Source organism: Stegostoma tigrinum, chromosome 10, assembly GCF_030684315.1.
Source record: "Stegostoma tigrinum isolate sSteTig4 chromosome 10, sSteTig4.hap1, whole genome shotgun sequence".
Taxonomy (NCBI): Eukaryota; Metazoa; Chordata; class Chondrichthyes; order Orectolobiformes; family Stegostomatidae; genus Stegostoma; species Stegostoma tigrinum.
In genome coordinates, this window is record NC_081363.1 from 92,847,654 (window position 1) to 92,863,785 (window position 16,132).

Sequence of the window (16,132 nt, forward strand, 5' to 3'; positions counted from 1 at the left end):
TGGATAATAAACTATTTTATTTGCGTATGAGTCATTAGCAACGCTAGGTTGTGGGTTCACCGTGAATTTACAGGCCATTTCTTTCATGTCAAACATATCTGTTCTTCCACTGATATTCCAACATCATAACACATATTAACATTCAGGTGCATTCTTCAAAATGGATATCTGTCTCAACGTCTTCCCATGTGGTGCTGCTCTGTCAGGTAGTGACCAGTTTATCAAATGTGGTTTCCTGAAACAAAACTAAATCAAAAACAAAATATAGGTATTGCCATGGAAAGATATCAACTTATTCAAATCAGCTCAACATTCCTTTTTTTCTAACTGCAACATCGGTGTACTCTAGATTGCAAGGCTCTACTAAACTACACCTGAAATTAATTATTCCCGTTCGTTTATCATCCTGAACAGTATATTCGTAACTTTCTATTTAAAATTGGAGGTTCTGTGATGCATATAAACTTGCAGGTTTGTTGAGATTGAACAATGATGAACATTTGTTCTAAACAGAGCCAGCATGACCTTAGAGGGCTGAATGCTCTCTCTCTCTCTCTCTCTCTCTCTCTCTCTCTCTCTCTGTTCTCCCACAATGAATCTAAGAGCAAAAGAGAACAGGATCAGTTGCTCCAGTAGTTCAAACCAACTGAAGCATTGAATCCCTGATGATATTCCTGCAATTCCTGTCTCAAAATTCTCCAGGAACTTAATATCTTTCTGCAAAGGCACAGTAAATATTTGGGCTCCTTTCTACAGAGGTAGAATTGAAAGGAGCAAAATTATATTTCAATTGTTTGAAATGAAAGTTTGACTCCACTGGGAGCAGTGTCAACGTTTGTCATTGTCATTCGATCAAAGGAAATAGAGACTCCGGAATTATGTCACACCAGTTCAAAAATACATTATCAGAACTGAAAACATGTCACCCTCAGGCAAGTCTGGGGATCTCGTCTCTCGAAAAGAGAAGACTATAGGATGATCTGACCGAAGCCTTTAAAATGATGAAGGGCTTTAAAAACCCTATAGTGAATTCATGGGAAACCTCTTTACCCTGCGAGAGGTCAGAATGTGCAATTCACTCCCAGAGCATGAGATGGAGGTGAACAGAGGAAAGTATTTTAGAAGTTGGTTGAAGGGAGGAAGGAATAGAAGGATCTGCTGTTGGGGGAGATGAAAGGGGAGAATATGGAGCATAAATATTGATGGACACTAATTGAGTTGCTTGGGCTCGAGAATCAAAGGAACAAAGACAAACTTATTTACTTCTGATCTAATTGGAGTGGTGAGAGAAATATTGTTTCCTATCGAGGACAAAATAAATTTACTTCATTGGCTTTTGGGGATCATTTCCTTGGGAATGTGTGGTCTCAGGCTCAAACAACTTCAGCCTCACTGGAAGCAAAGCGGTGAGAGCGGCCAGCCCAGCAGAAGGAAACACTCTGACACTCCCACTTTACTCACTGTCCGAATGAACATGGCTCAGTCTCGGAGAGAGATAACGGGAACTGCAGAAGCTGGAGAATCCGAGATAAGAAGCAGTACAGCTGGATGAGCTGTTATTTCTTCTGAAGGGTCTAGGCCCAAAACATCAGCTTTTCTGCTCTCAAGATGCTGCTTGGCCTGCTGTGTTCATCCAGCTTTGCACTTTGTTATTATGGTTCAGTCTTGGATGTGATTTTCCCTCATTTTCAAATCATTTCATGGATTACGGTATCAATGTGTGGGTCGGCACTTATTACCCATCCCAGTTGTCCGTCTTGAGAAGATGGTGTTTTCTGGGACTGCAGTCTTTGAGGTGTAGGGTCACCCACCATGTTGTTTGGGTGAAGTTCCTGGATTTTGTATCATTGAGAGAGAGTTAACAGCCAGTATGGAAGACTATGATATTCAATTCCCAGTTATTTCAGTGACTCCATTAGATCTTCATGTGTTGGTCATTTTGAGATTTCTGTCTGCAAATCTTCCCTTTCCAACATCCTGTTAATGAGAATGGTGTGCAGTATGGAGAAGAGCACGCAGGTGATAACTGTCCCATGTAACTGCTTCACTTGTTTTTCTAGACAGTAGATGCTTTCTTTTTGAAATGTGCTGTCTAGCAGCAGATATAATGTTGATTAAAAGCAGATCCAACTCTTATGATCATTTGTGAACTTTCTTATACATGGACAGACTGGATGACTGAATTAATCCTTCCCCTCACTCAGAAAATATGAATGTCTTCTCCCCAGTATGACCTCGCTGGTGTACCTGTAGGCCAGATGAATCTCTGAACCGCTTCCTACACTTGGAGTATTTGAATGGTCTCTTCCCTGTATGGATGCAGACGGTGGAGTTTGAATTCAACAAATATCTGGAACTAAGAATCTAATGATGACTGTAAATCCATTGTCGACTGCTGGAAAAACTCATCTGGTTCACTAATGTCCTTTCGGGAAGGAAACTGCGATCCTTAACTGATGTACACCACATGTGTCTCCAGACCTGCAGCAATGTGGTTGAGTTTGAACTGTCCTCTGGGCATTTGGAGATAGGGCAAGAAATGCTGCCCAGCCAGTGATGCTGTCATCCCATGTTTTTTTTTCAAATTCAGAGCAGGTGAATGGCCTCTCACCAGTGGCAGCACAGAAATCAAAGAATCCCTTCTCACGTTCAGAGCAGGTGAATGGTCTCTGCCTCGTGTGACTGCATTGATGAAACTCCAGCAACAACAAGGAATGGAATCCTTTCTGACAGTCCTCACATTTTCATCATTTCTCCATCTTATAGGTGGTCTTGTGTCTCTGTAAGCTCCTACTGTGAATGATGTGATGTTTCTTTCAGCTGTGAGATTAAGTGAAGGTATATCAGTTCACTGGAAGACTCTCACTTGGGTGTATATGCATCAGTACTTTTTGCAGACAAACTGTTATTTCAAATATTTTAAAACAAATAGACATTTTTTGATCTATAGATTCAAGCCAATGATATTCAAGCCTGGCTTATCTCATTGACTCCATTGAATCTTTGCAAGATGATTGTCTCAAGATTTCTGTCTGAAAATCTTCCTTTTCTAACATCCTGCAAAAATATTATTATGTTTCTTATTATTAGATTATAATTTATGTTATTAGTTCAAAAACGATCAAATCGAATTGTTCGTCACTCCTTGTCTGAAAAGGTTCTGCTCTCTCCCAGGGTTCACCACCTTTCCTTTCAGCTGCTGCCAGTCTATAATTTCATACCGGAATTCAAAAGCATGACAACAGGATAAATTGTTTTCTCGACGATATCAGCGACCGGAAAAAGTTTAAGCCTGAGTGAAGCTCAACCTTCATTCAGAGAGAGAGGGGCAACAGCGTTGCTTGGCAGCTCTGAGCAGCTTCAGAAGTTGATTGTCCCATATTTGTGTTGAGACAACAGGGCGGGCTCTGATTGGCTGGAGGTCCAGAGTGCGTCCGGTCCTCCAGCTCTTCCCATTGGTCACTTTACTGAATTATGATGGATCTCCCCAGAATGGGATTTGCTGGTGTTTCATCCAATCATTGCTTATTCTAAAGATCTTTTCCTAGTCAGAGCATTTAAATGGTCTCTCATCAGTGAGAATAAGCCCATGTACGCTGTAATTGGAGGGCCGAGTGTATCCCTTCCCAAACATGGAGCAAGTAAAATGTTTCTCCCCAGTGTGAATAGCTGGTGTTCACCGAGTATCAGATGTCCGAGTGAATCCCTTCGCACACTCAGTGCAGGTGTACGGTCTTTTCGAATGTGGCCATGCTGGTGTATCAGAAGCTGCGCTGATTTCCTAAATCCCTTCCCACACACTGAGCGAACGATTGGTCTCCCTTCAGTATGACAGGCCTGTCATAAGTGAGGTGGGAAGAATAGGTGGATCCCTTACCACACATGGAGCAGGTGAATAACTTCTCCCCACTGTGAACACACCGATGTTCGTGAGGGTGGGTAACTAACTAAACTCACTGAAGCTCTTTCCACGCTGAGAGCAGATGAACGGTCTCTCTCCAGTATGATCAGAGATAATGCGAACTGCAGATGCTGGGGATTCCAAGATAACAAAGTGTGCATGATGAAGGGTGTAGGCCCGAAACGTCAGCTTTTGTGCTCCTGAGATGCTGTTTGGCCTGTTGTGTTCATCCAACTGCACACTTTGTTATCTATCTCTCCAGTGTGAGATGGCTTATGTGTCCTTAGTCTGGATGATGATGTGAATCCCCTCCCACACACAGGGCAGGTAAAATATCTCTCTCCAATGTGACTTGACAGTGTGGCAATAGAATGGATGAAGATGTGAATCCCCTCCTATACACACAGCAGGTATCAGTCTCTCTCCAGTGTGAAGTCGATTGTGTGATATTGGGCTGGACCATGAATTCTATCACTTCCCAGACACAGAGCAGATGAAGCTTCCTTCCCCATGAAGGCTTTTGTGTGACATCAGGCTGGATCTCCAAGTGAATTCCTTCCCACATGAGGAACAGCTGAACAAATTCTCCCCCGTGTGAACAGGGCGAAATTGAATTCGAGATTGAGAGCTCCTAAAGCTTTCCCCACAGTCAGAGCATTTAAAAGGTCTCTTTGAAAGTGTGAAGCCACTGGTGTGACACGAGGCTGGATGACTGAGCAAATCCCTTCCCGCACATTTAGCAGGTGAATTGTTTCTCCCTAGAGTGACTACGATGATGAGATTCCTGCTGGCCGGGGTATTTTTATCCCTTTGCACAATCCACACATTCCATAATGGTGATCTCCTGGCACCTCTCCAGACTGGATGACGGATTGAATCCTTGTGTGTGCAGTTTCTCTGCTCTGTCATTTTTGGTTTTCAGAATGTTGACTGGATGATGTTGAATAATTTCTGCAGTTAGTTCACTGGAACATGCAGAATCAGGTGTGTCAGTGTGCGGGTGTTGGCGCTTTCCCACTCACACTGATATTTGAAATCTTTTCCCACAGACATACCAGATAAACATATTCCTTTCTGGTCCTGATGAATTGAATAACTCACTGATCTTGATACAAAGTTTGATTTGACTCCCCCATCTTCGCTGTCTTTCTTTATAATACCCTGTGAAATATTTAAAAACATAATCACTGTCTGTACAGGGTAAAATCTGAGAACTAACAAATTCAATTTCTGAGAAACATTTGTCCTCTATTGCACACACCCCAAAACTTATGGCCAAAACGAAAAGATGTGAAAATCAGGACCGGAAGCAAAAGTAACATTCCTGAATAAATCAGGCTATTGTTCCCAGTGTCTATGAGACATTGTATACCCTGAGGTAACAACTTGTGATGGGAATTACCCAGCCCAGTGGTGGACACTACAAGCTCCCTGTCCAGTGAGAGGTCACAAAAAGACAGATGAAACCCTTTGGGGTTAGTAGGAACTGCCGATGCTGAGGTCTGACATAACAAGGTGTGGGATAACAAGGTGTGGGATAGTAAGGTGTGGAGCTGGATGAACACAGCAGGCCTGGCTGTATCAGAGGAGCAGGAAAGCTGACATTTCAGGTCTGGACCCTTCATCAGAAATGTGGGAGGGGAAGGACACTGATCAATCAATAGGGAGAGGAGAGGGTGCGATTGAAGATGGGTAGGTGGAGAGAAGACAGAAAAGTCAAGGAGGCAGGGTTGAAGCTCATAAAGGTGAGGTAGGGTAAAGAGTTACGGAGTGGATAGATTGGTTCGGGGAGGACATACAGGTCAAACATAAGGCTAATAGAGCTGGGGCAGGGACAGGGACACACAGGGAGGGAGTGAGGGACAGTGACAGGAAGAGTGACAGGGACAGGGAGCAAGGGGCAGGGAGGGACAGGGAAGGACCGAGAAAGAAGGAAGGAGGGAGCGAGAGAGGGGCTCGGAGGTGCAGAGGGACAGGAAGGACTATAGGACAGTCGGGGAGCGAGGTATGGGGTGGGCGTTGTGAGCGATGGGGAGAGAGTGAAGGACGGGGAGGGAGCAAGTGAGTGAGGGACGGGGAGGGAGAGACGGGGAGGGAGTGAGGGACAGGAAGAGAGCAAGCAAGGGACGATGAGGGAGCGGGGGACTGAGTGAGAGAGGGAGCGACTGTGAGGGAGCAAGGGAGGGATTGACAGCAATGGAGCGAGGGAGAGAAAACAAGGGAGCGAGGGAATGCGAGGGATCAAGGGATGGGGATGGAGATAGTGGCAGGGCGGGGACTGATAGGAAGAAGGAGGAACAGAGACCGAAGGCTGGGGTGGGAGCAGGAAAGGGAGCCACGGGGAGGCAGTGAGTGTGGGAGGGTCGTGGAGTGATCGAGGAAGGGACCGGAGGGAGCAGAACAAGGGAGAGGGAACGAGGGGCTGCGAAGGTTCAAGGATGGGTAAGGAGCAAGGGAGCGAGGGATGGGGAGAGAGCGAGAGAGCAAATGAAGGATTGGCGGGGAGGGCGCGAGGGAGGGACTGACTGGGACAGAGCAAGGGAGTGGAAGCGAGGGACTGGGAGGGACCGAGGAACAGCGAGGGAATGAGGAACGGGGAAGGAGCAAGGGATGGCGAGGGAGTAAGGCAGCCAGGAGTAGTGAAGGATCAAGGGACAGGTAGGGAGCAAGGGAGAGGGAGGGAGGGAGTGGGGGACTGTTAGGGAGGGAGCGAGGGTCAATGAGTGAGTGAGTGATGGATCAAGGAATGTAGCGGGAGTGAGATTGGGAGCAAAGGACGGAAAGGAAGAGAGAGAGGGAGGGACAGGAGCGAGGGACAGGGATTGAGCGACAGACGGGAGCAAGAGACGTGGATGGAGGGATGGGGGGACAAGGGGAGGGAGGGATGGGAATTGAATGAGGCACTCTGTGGGAGGGACAGGGAGTGTGTGAAATGATGAGGGATGGAGAATGATGGAGGGAACGGAAGGAGTGAGGGACTGGGATGGCTTAAGGAGGGAGGGAGCAAGGGACAGGGACAGGGAGCGAGCGGCAGGGACAGGGAGTGAGGGAAAGTGTAGGAGTGACGGTGTGAGGGACGTGGAGGGAGAGAGGGAGGGTGTGACAGGGATAGAACGAGGGGGAGGGACCAAGGGACTGGGAGGGTTCAAGGGATGAGTACAGAGTGAGGGAGCGTGGAAGCAAGGGATGGGGAGAGAGCGAGGGACAGGGGAGGGAGTGAGGGAATGAGGGACACCGTGGGAGCGAGGGACAGGGAGGGAGGGAGCAAGTGACAGAGCGAGGTACAGGGATGTATGGATGAGGAAGGACCGAGGGACGGATGGATGGGGAGGGAGCAAGGGGACAAGGGACAGGGAGGAAGCAAGGGACTGGCGGGGACAGACACGGAGGGATCAAGGGACTGGGACAGGGAGGGAGTGGTAGGGACAGGGAGCAAGGGAATGGTGGGAGCAGGAGCGAGGGACAGTAAGGAAGCAAGGGACAGGGAGGGAGTGAGGGAGTGGGAGGGACAGACACGGAGAGATTGAGGGACAGGGAGGGAGTGAGGGGCAGGAACATGGACTAAGGGACAGGAAGGAAGCGAGAGACGGAGAGGGAGCGTGGGAGGGACTAAGGAAGGAGCACATGAGGAGCAAGGGGTGAGCCATGGTGAAGTGCTAGGAAGCAAGGGGGCAGTGGTGGACTGAGCGACGGATCGTGAAGGAGAGAGGGATGGGGAGTAATCAAGGGATGGGGATGGGCAGAGAGAGACAGGGACTGGTTGGAACAGAGAGGGAAATGGACAGTGAGCGGAGGGTGTGTGAGCGATGTACTGAGGTTCAGGGAGGGACCAAACAAGGGACAGGGAGGGACGAGGGATTAAGTGACAGGGAGGGAGTGAGGGGGGTAGTGCCAGTGAGTGAGCGAAGGTGGGAATGACAGGGACAGAGCGAGGGACGGTGAGGGAGCGAGGGACAGAGAGAGGTTGCGAGTGAGGGATGGGGATGGAGAGAGGGACAAAGGAAGGTAGAAACAGGGAGGGAAAGCGACAGTGAGCAATAGATGGAGTGTGCGCGATGGAGTGAGTGTCATGGAGTGACCAAACAGGGGACAGGTGGGACTGAGGGAGCGAGCGACAGGGAGGGAGCGAGGGAGGTGGGGGATTGACAGTGAGTGAGCGAGGGATGACCGGGACAGAGCGAGGGATGGTGAGGAAGCGAGGAAGAGGGAGGGGGTGTGAGCGAGGGACAGGATAGGGGTGTGAGTGAGGGATGGGAATGGAGAGTGGGACAGGGACTGATAGGAACAGGGAGGGAGAGGAAGCGAGGAATGGAGTGAGAGTGGCAGAGCGAGAGTTGAGAAAGGAACAAGGGATGGGTAGGGAGCTAGGGAGGAAGCGACAGCGAGGGTGAGAGGGGTAGGGGGACTGGGAGGGCACGAGTGACGGGGATGGTGTGAGGAAGGGTGCGACAGAGACAGAGAAAGTGATAGGGAATGAGGGAGCGAGGGGCTGGGAGGGGCCGAGGGACAGTGAGGGAACGAATGAGAGGGCGGGAGTGAGGGAACGAAGGACTGCATGGGAGGGATGAGGAGGGAGCAAGGGACACGGATGGCAACAGGTACGGAGGGAGGGACAGGGGAAGAGAGGGAGGGGCAGGGACACAGCGAGGGATGGTGAGGTTTGAGGGAGTGAGGGAGGGAGGGACAGTGAGGAAGCGACGGTGCAAGGGTCGGGGTGAGAGCGAATGAACGAGGGATGGCAAGTGAAGAACGGGAAGGGAGCCAGGGAGCAAGGGACAGGAGCGAGGGGCGGCGAGGGAGTGAGGGAATGTGAGGGAGGGACAGGGATGGACTGACAGAGCAAGGGACAGAGCGAAGGACGGGGAGGAAGGGGCGAGGAGGGACCGAGGCCGTGAAAGGTGAGAGTGAGGGAACGAGGGACGGGAAGGGAGGGGCGGGTCGGGACCGAAGGATGGGAACAAGGGATGGGGAGGGATCAAGGGAGGGGTGACAAGGACGGAGTGAGGGAGAGGGAGCAAGGGATGGGGAGGGAATGAGGGTTGTAGAAGCAGCAAGAGAGGGAGCAAGGGATGGGATGGGAGCGAGGGAGGGAGGGACGGGAGCAAGAGACTCGAGTGATGGAGTGAGGGATGGGAGCGATGGAGCAAGGAAGAGTAAAGAGGGACAGTGAGACAGGTAGGAACAGGAGCGAGGGAAGGGGAAACGGTGAGAAAGTGAGGGAAGGAACAACAGGGCCAGAGCAAGGAAGCTGGAGAAAGGGACTGGGACAGAGTGAGGGAGGGAGTCAGGAAGCAGTGAAGGAGGGAGCAAGGGGAGAGCGAGGCAGGAGTGAGGAGGGAGCAAGGTGGGAGAGGGGGACCGAGTGAAGGATGGTGAGCGAGAGAGGGATGGGGTGGGAGTGAGGGGCTGAGGGACAGGCAGGGACCGAGGGACTGGGATGGAGAGTGTTACAGGGATGGTCGAAACCGGGAGGGACAGGGAGTGAGAGACGGTGTGTGAGCTATGGCACAAGAGTTGTGCAGGGAGTGAGGGATGGGCCGAAGCAAGGGAGGGAGTGACAGGGAAGGAGTAAGGGAGAGAGCAATGGGGACGGACTAAGGGATGGATTGAGGGAGAGTGAGCAAGCTGTTTGGGGGATGTGAGGGATTTAAGGGAGCAAGTGAGGGAGGGCCGGGTTTGAGGAAGTGAGGGACGGAGTGAGGGAAGGGTCCGAGAGAGCGAGTGATGTGGAGGAAGCAAGTGATGGGGAGGGTGCGATTGACAGGGAGGGAGTGAGGGATGGGGAGGGAGTGAGGGACACAGCGCAAGGGACAGAGAGGGAGCGAGCAAGAGGGAGGGACCGAGAGAGGGAGCAAGGGATGGAGTTGGAGCAAGGGATGGGGAAGGATCAAGGGACAGGGAGGGAGTGAGGGAGGAAAAGATGGTAGTGAGCAAGGGACAGGGGTTGAGGGAGCGAGGGACAGGGTGCGGGTGAGTGATGGGGAGGGAGCAAGGGATGTGGGAGTGAGTGATGGAGACAGGGGCTGGAGCGAGGGAGGAGGGATGAGACCGAGGGATTGTGTGGGAGCTTGGGACAGGGGTGAGGGACGGTTAAGAGTGAGGGAAGGGGAGGGACAGAGGGACGGCGAGGGAATGAGGTATGGAGTTGGAGTGAGCAAGTGAGCGAGGGACGTGGAGGGTTCAAGGGACGGGGAGTGAGCAAGAGGCAGGGATGAAGGGAGCGAGGAAGTGAGGGATGGGGTGGGAGGGAGTGATGGAGTGAAATACGTAGAGGGAACAAGATCAGGGAACGAGGGACAGAGAAGGAGTGAGGGAGGGAGGGATGGGAGAGAGGGAAGGGAGGAGGAGGGAGGGAGTGAGGTAAAGGGAGTGAGTGAGGGATGGGGAGAGACGAACAGGGAGTAAGTGAGTGAGGGAGCAACACGGACAGAGTGTGGCAAGGGGAGCGAGGGATGGGAACGGAGTGAGGGATGTGGAGGCAATGAGGGAAGGGAAGGCAATTAGGTGGGAGTGAGGGACGAGGAGGAAGAGAGTGATTGGGAGGGAGAGAGGGATGAGGAGGGGGCTAGGGACGGGGAGGGAGAGAGGGAGCGAGAGCCGGCAAGGGATGGGGAGGGAGTGAGGGAGCCAGAACAGGGAGGGAACAAGGGAGGGCGTGAGGGACGGGGAAGGAGGGAAGGGGAGAGAGTGAGGGATGTGGCAGGAGGGACAGGGAGGAAGGAAGGAACAGAGAGATGTGGAGGTAGTGAGGGAGCAAGCGACGGGAGCGAGGGAGCAAGGGACTGGGATGGAGCTAGGGACAGGATTGAGGGGCAGAAAGGGTGCAAGGGACAGGGAGTTTGTGAGGGACAGGGGTCGAGGGACAAGGATCAAGGGACAGGGACAGGGAAGGGAGCAAGGGACAAGAGGGATCCAGGGACAGGGAGAGAGGGAGCGAGAGACAGGCAGGGAGGGAGAGAACAAGCAACAGGGAGGGACGGAGTGACAGGGATGGAGGAAGTGAGCAATCGGGAGGGAGGGAGTGAAAGGGAGGGAGGGATGGAATGACAGGAAGGGAGGAAGTGAGCAATCGAGAGCGAGGGAGTGAAAGGGAGGGAGGGAGTCAGTGACTGGGAGGGAGGGAGGGAGCCAGTGACTGGGAGAAAAGGAGGGAGTGAGTGACAGGGAAGGAGCCAGTGACTGGGAGTAAGGGAGGGAGTGAGTGACAGGGAGGGAGGGAGGGAGCCAGTGACTGGGAGAAAGGGAGGGAGTGAGTGACAGGGAGGGAGGGAGGGAGCCAATGACTGGGAGGAAGGGACGGAGCGAAGAGAGGGAGGGAGGAAGCAAGCAAATGGGAGGGAGGGAGCTACAGCAAGGAAGGGAAAAAAAGGGAGGGAAGGAAAATCAAGGAGGGAGAGACAGAGGGGTTTGGAGCAAACGACAGGGAAGGAGACAGCCAGCAACAGCGAGGGAGGGAGCAAGCGACAGGGAGGGAGGGAGTGAAGTGAGGGAGGGAGGGAGCGAGCGATAGGGAAGAGGCAAGAGGGAAGGAGGAAGAGAGGGAGCAAGTGACTGGAAGGGGCAGAAAATCAGGGAGGAAGGGAGTTAGCGAGCAACAGGGAGGGAGTAAGTGACAGGGATGGAGGAAGCAACTGGGAGGGAGGGAGCAAAGGACAGAATGGGAGGGAGCAAGTGACTCGGAGGAACAGAAAATCTGAGAGGGAGGGAATGAGTGAGCGACAGGGAGGGAGGGGGCGTCAGAAGGGAGCGAGCCAGCAAAAGCGAGGAAGGGAGGGAGATAGAGACAGTGATAGGGGCAGGGGCTCGGGGCCAGGGAGACTGTGGACAGGGAGCCAGGGGGTTTCAGAGATAAGTGAGCGACTTGAAGGGCGAGAGGGGGGCAAGGAAGTGGGGGCAGAGAGAGACAGAGAGAGCGAGAGAGAGAGAGAGAGAGAGAGAGAGAGAGAGAGAGAAAGCTGGTCAGATATAGAGGGGTTGATCCAAGGAAACAGAAACAGAGTGAGAGTTGAGAGAGAAGCTGGGGAGGATATTCAAGGAGGAGGGAAAGAGAGACAGGCCACACAGAGAGAGGTAGGGAGTAGTTTGGAGAAGGTGGGTGGAAACAGAGAAGGAAAGGAATGGAAAGAGGGATGGGGAGCACGGAGTAATGTGGGTCAGAGAGGGAGAGAGTGAGTGAGGAGGGACAGTAGAGAGAGAAAGAGACAGATATCCCAGTGGTGAACGGAAGGACAGAGCGACGTTACCCAACTCCTGAGCTCAGTCCTGAAATCCGCCCATTCCCTTGGGGCCGAGTCTGTCTCTCTCCAGCTGAGCTTCTTCAACACAAAGACAAACAACAATATAGTTTGCTGTGCTGCTTGGCACTTTTTAATGAACGTTAATTACATATTGAAGTTATGGATGCAGTCAGTGGGATGGTGCCTTTTCTCTTTGGCCTGTGAATTGAGAGAATCATTGAAACGTTTCCCTGTAACCCGCTGTGGGAGACGGTTGGATAAACCGGCACTACCCTCAGTCTGTTACCATAGCGACAGGCTGCTTCATTGCTCAAACATTGAACTGAAACGAGAAAATCCTGGATGGATTGATTAATAAGTGAATTTGATTGAGTGATGAATTTGGGTAAAGGGATATTTCAGCACATTCTCCAGCTGCTGCCTGAACTTAGTCTGGGTCCTGGCATAAATCGTGGTGTTTGTGCAGCAACTGAGGAGCTGCAGCATGAAGCCCAATTCCCCACAAAATAATCTAGGCACAGAGAGCGATATCCAATATTCCACATCCGGTACCAGAGAGAATGCACCATTAACGTTGACCACAACAGGATGAAATTGGCCGAGATCACAAACAGTAAAATGATGGAGTTTTTTCGATATCTCATTTCTGTGTCACCCTGACCGTCCCCATTGGTGTGAGCCCGAAGTCTCCTGCGGGCTCTGCTGGTTACTAAAATGTGTCTGACTGTGAAAACATTGAGCAGCAGAATCAGGAGAAATGGGAGAGCCGGGGTTAGAATGTGGTGGAGGAACTCGATTGCGATCCAGCCACGACTCTACTCCAGCTCTCTACTCTTTACTGTCATAAACATCCATTGTTATATCACAAAAATAGGGGAGGTTCCACAGCCAATAACAATCTGTGAGCATAAATACCAGGAAATGTTCTTTAAACAGCTCAGCACAGTCACTGTTCCCAGAACCAGAGCCGCCGTTTTCTCACTGCAATATTTACTTTTCAGCTTCTTGCAACAAATGGCCACAAATCGATCAAATGTGAAAGTGATGGTGAACCAGACAGAAGAGTCAGTGGCTGCATAAAGCAGAACGACGTGGATATTACACACGGGGATGGACTTCAGGAAATTAAACTGTTCCTTATAAACGATGGGAATGTTTCTCAGGATGAAGTCGAGGATAATGACCAGTAGATCTGCCACTGCCATGGCCCCCAGTTAACGTCGGACACATGGAGACAATCCACAATCGTTATAAAGCAGGACGTAGATCGTCACTATGTTAACTGTGAGGAAGGAAAACATAAATTACACTTTAGCCTGGAGGCTAAGTTACCAGTTTGATTGTGGTCCCAGTGACATTGTCAAATGTATCACTGATTTAATGGGAGAAGAATATGAAGCTGAAATAACAAATAGTAATGTCTCACTTCATTTTACAAAAAATGTAAAGTATGACACAAGAAGCATTTCCAGTCCAAATACACAGATAGGCATCCATCAGAACAAATGGTTTCTAGAACATTCTCACAGACTTGATGACTCCGGAGCGGGCACTGGTCACTTCTTTACGGTTCCTGATATGGAGGGTGAAGATGTTGCCGTCCTGAAGGATTCTCTCCCAGTTCCGCGAAGACAAATAGAGGTTGGAAATTTCTGTTTTTTCGTCTAAATTGTGGTCAATTTTTGGTTGTGAAGAAGCATGAACACAGGGAAAATGTATTCAGCCCTTTAACTGTCTGAGCAGGTTTTGAAACAGTGTCTCCTTCTCCTTGGAATGGCATCTTTTCCCTCCAGATCTTATCTTTTGTTCATTTAACTCACATCCAACTGCTCACAAATAATGTCAGCTATCGAATATTCCGGAGACTGTCGGTTAAAGAATGTTCCGGAGAATGTCAGTAACAGAATGTTCCGGAGTATGTCGGTTACAGAATGTGATGGAGTCATAAAGATCCACATCACAAAGGCCCTTCTGCCCATCAGTTTTGCTGAGACCCACTCAGCCTCGCGGTGGAAATCTCTCCCCAAACTCAACACAACTGACAAACAGAAATTAAAGGCATTGCCAGATCAGCTGAAGTGGTCAGTTATCTCACATTCTCAATCCCCCTCACAGAACCAGCCCAGACACCACAAACCCAGATGAAATATTTGTTCAGCATGGAGCACTGTGCAGACCAGGCTAGTGTCCTGCTCAATACAACGCAGCAATCTGTCCAGAGTGGGACACTGTGCAGGCCACACCTGTCAAATAGATATCAGTCCAGCACGGGGAGCTGTGCTGACCGCATCAGTGCTTTGATTTATAAGCCCGGACCAGGTATCTCTCCAGGACGGGGGTCTCTGAAGTGAACACCATGGAACTGATCTGTAAACCCGGAGCAGTTACGCATGGAGCCTGCAGATTTCTGCAGACCACCCCAGTGTAGTGCTCGGTAGCGCTGCGTTAAATCGTTGCCCAGCCGGGGAAAACTTCCGGCCCATGCTGGAAGTGACAGGATGTGCAGCTCCCATCAATTAACAGCTCCATATCTCCGATGTGCCATGATAAGGGCTGCCATGGGTGTGAGAATCACTGCCAGAGAGAGATGGTAGGGCATCAGTTAAAATATGAACAATTTGGAGTGGTTGGATATGTCGGCTGAGAGGGGGAGGTTGAGAGACATTGTCGCAAAATGATGTGTTCGCATGTTTTAGAATGCTGACATGTAGACATTTTGATAGCATCTTGCAACATGAGTCAGTATTTCAGCAATGATGCATGAATAGGATATTGCTGTGTGTTCAGATGATGGAGACTTTTGAATCAGCATTTATTGTGCTTTTGTGACCAAGAGTGCATTGAGAACAGTCTTTGGCTCATTGGGCTGAATCTAACAATAATTTGTCTCAGTGACCTTTTATTTGAGTGTGACAGAGGGATAGTCTGCAGGAGGCTGAGCTAGTTTTCTGATGCTATCTTATCAACCTCCCCTAATTATCTACCTACCCCACCACATGCCATTCCTCTCATTCAATGCCAGCCTGATTCTCCCACCCATCGTGGCTGCTAATAGTTCCCATCGCCTGGATGGCCTGGCTATTCCATGATCCCTGGCACAGGTGCCATCTTTAAAAGGCCAATTGGCACACATTTGACCGTTCTCAGTTCGGAGCCAGCCTGCACAGTTTATCCCGACCCTGGCAGATAAGGGGCAATTACACCAAGATTTATCGAAAGGGACACGGAGGTCCTGGTGGGTAGGTTAGTACAAAGGAGGACCATTCTTTTAGCAGAGGAAACCACACCACCAAAGCCACCGAGCATGGCCTGAGCTCACCACCCAGCTCAGTGCAGTACCTGCAGTCTGAAGAAACGTCCAGCAACACAGGACAAGCAACAATAACCTTCCACGTTCTGACACACACACACACACACACACACACACACACACACACACACACACACACACACACACACACACACACACACACACACACACACACACACACACACACACACACACACACACACACACACACACACCCCTGTTACTCCCCTACGCTGCATGGATCCAACACTGTTGAATAATTTAATCTGGATACCTCAACCATGACCTCTCACCTACACCATCACTAACAGCAAGGCCTCACACATTTACCTTCATTCCCTCCCTCCCCTTTCCTCATTCCAAGAGAAACAGCCTGGAATCGGAGACAAACGGCCAAGCAGGGCGATGGTGTTCCCCACATCATTTCACTCACCCACCTTCCTCCGCCACATGGGGAGGACCCTGGACTGTGCCGGAGAGAACCAGGATGACCTATGTCAAGATTCCAAAATATACACGCCCCACCAACTGAGTAAGGAACAATGTTCAGTGAAGGGTAATTCTCACTTTAAACCCACTGCCAGTTTCATTCCCACCTGGCACAGCTTAGAAACTGTGCACCCGATGCCTTCTCCCTTTTATATCGAGCCAGTACAAATGAAATCCCCACGGTGGGCAGGAGGG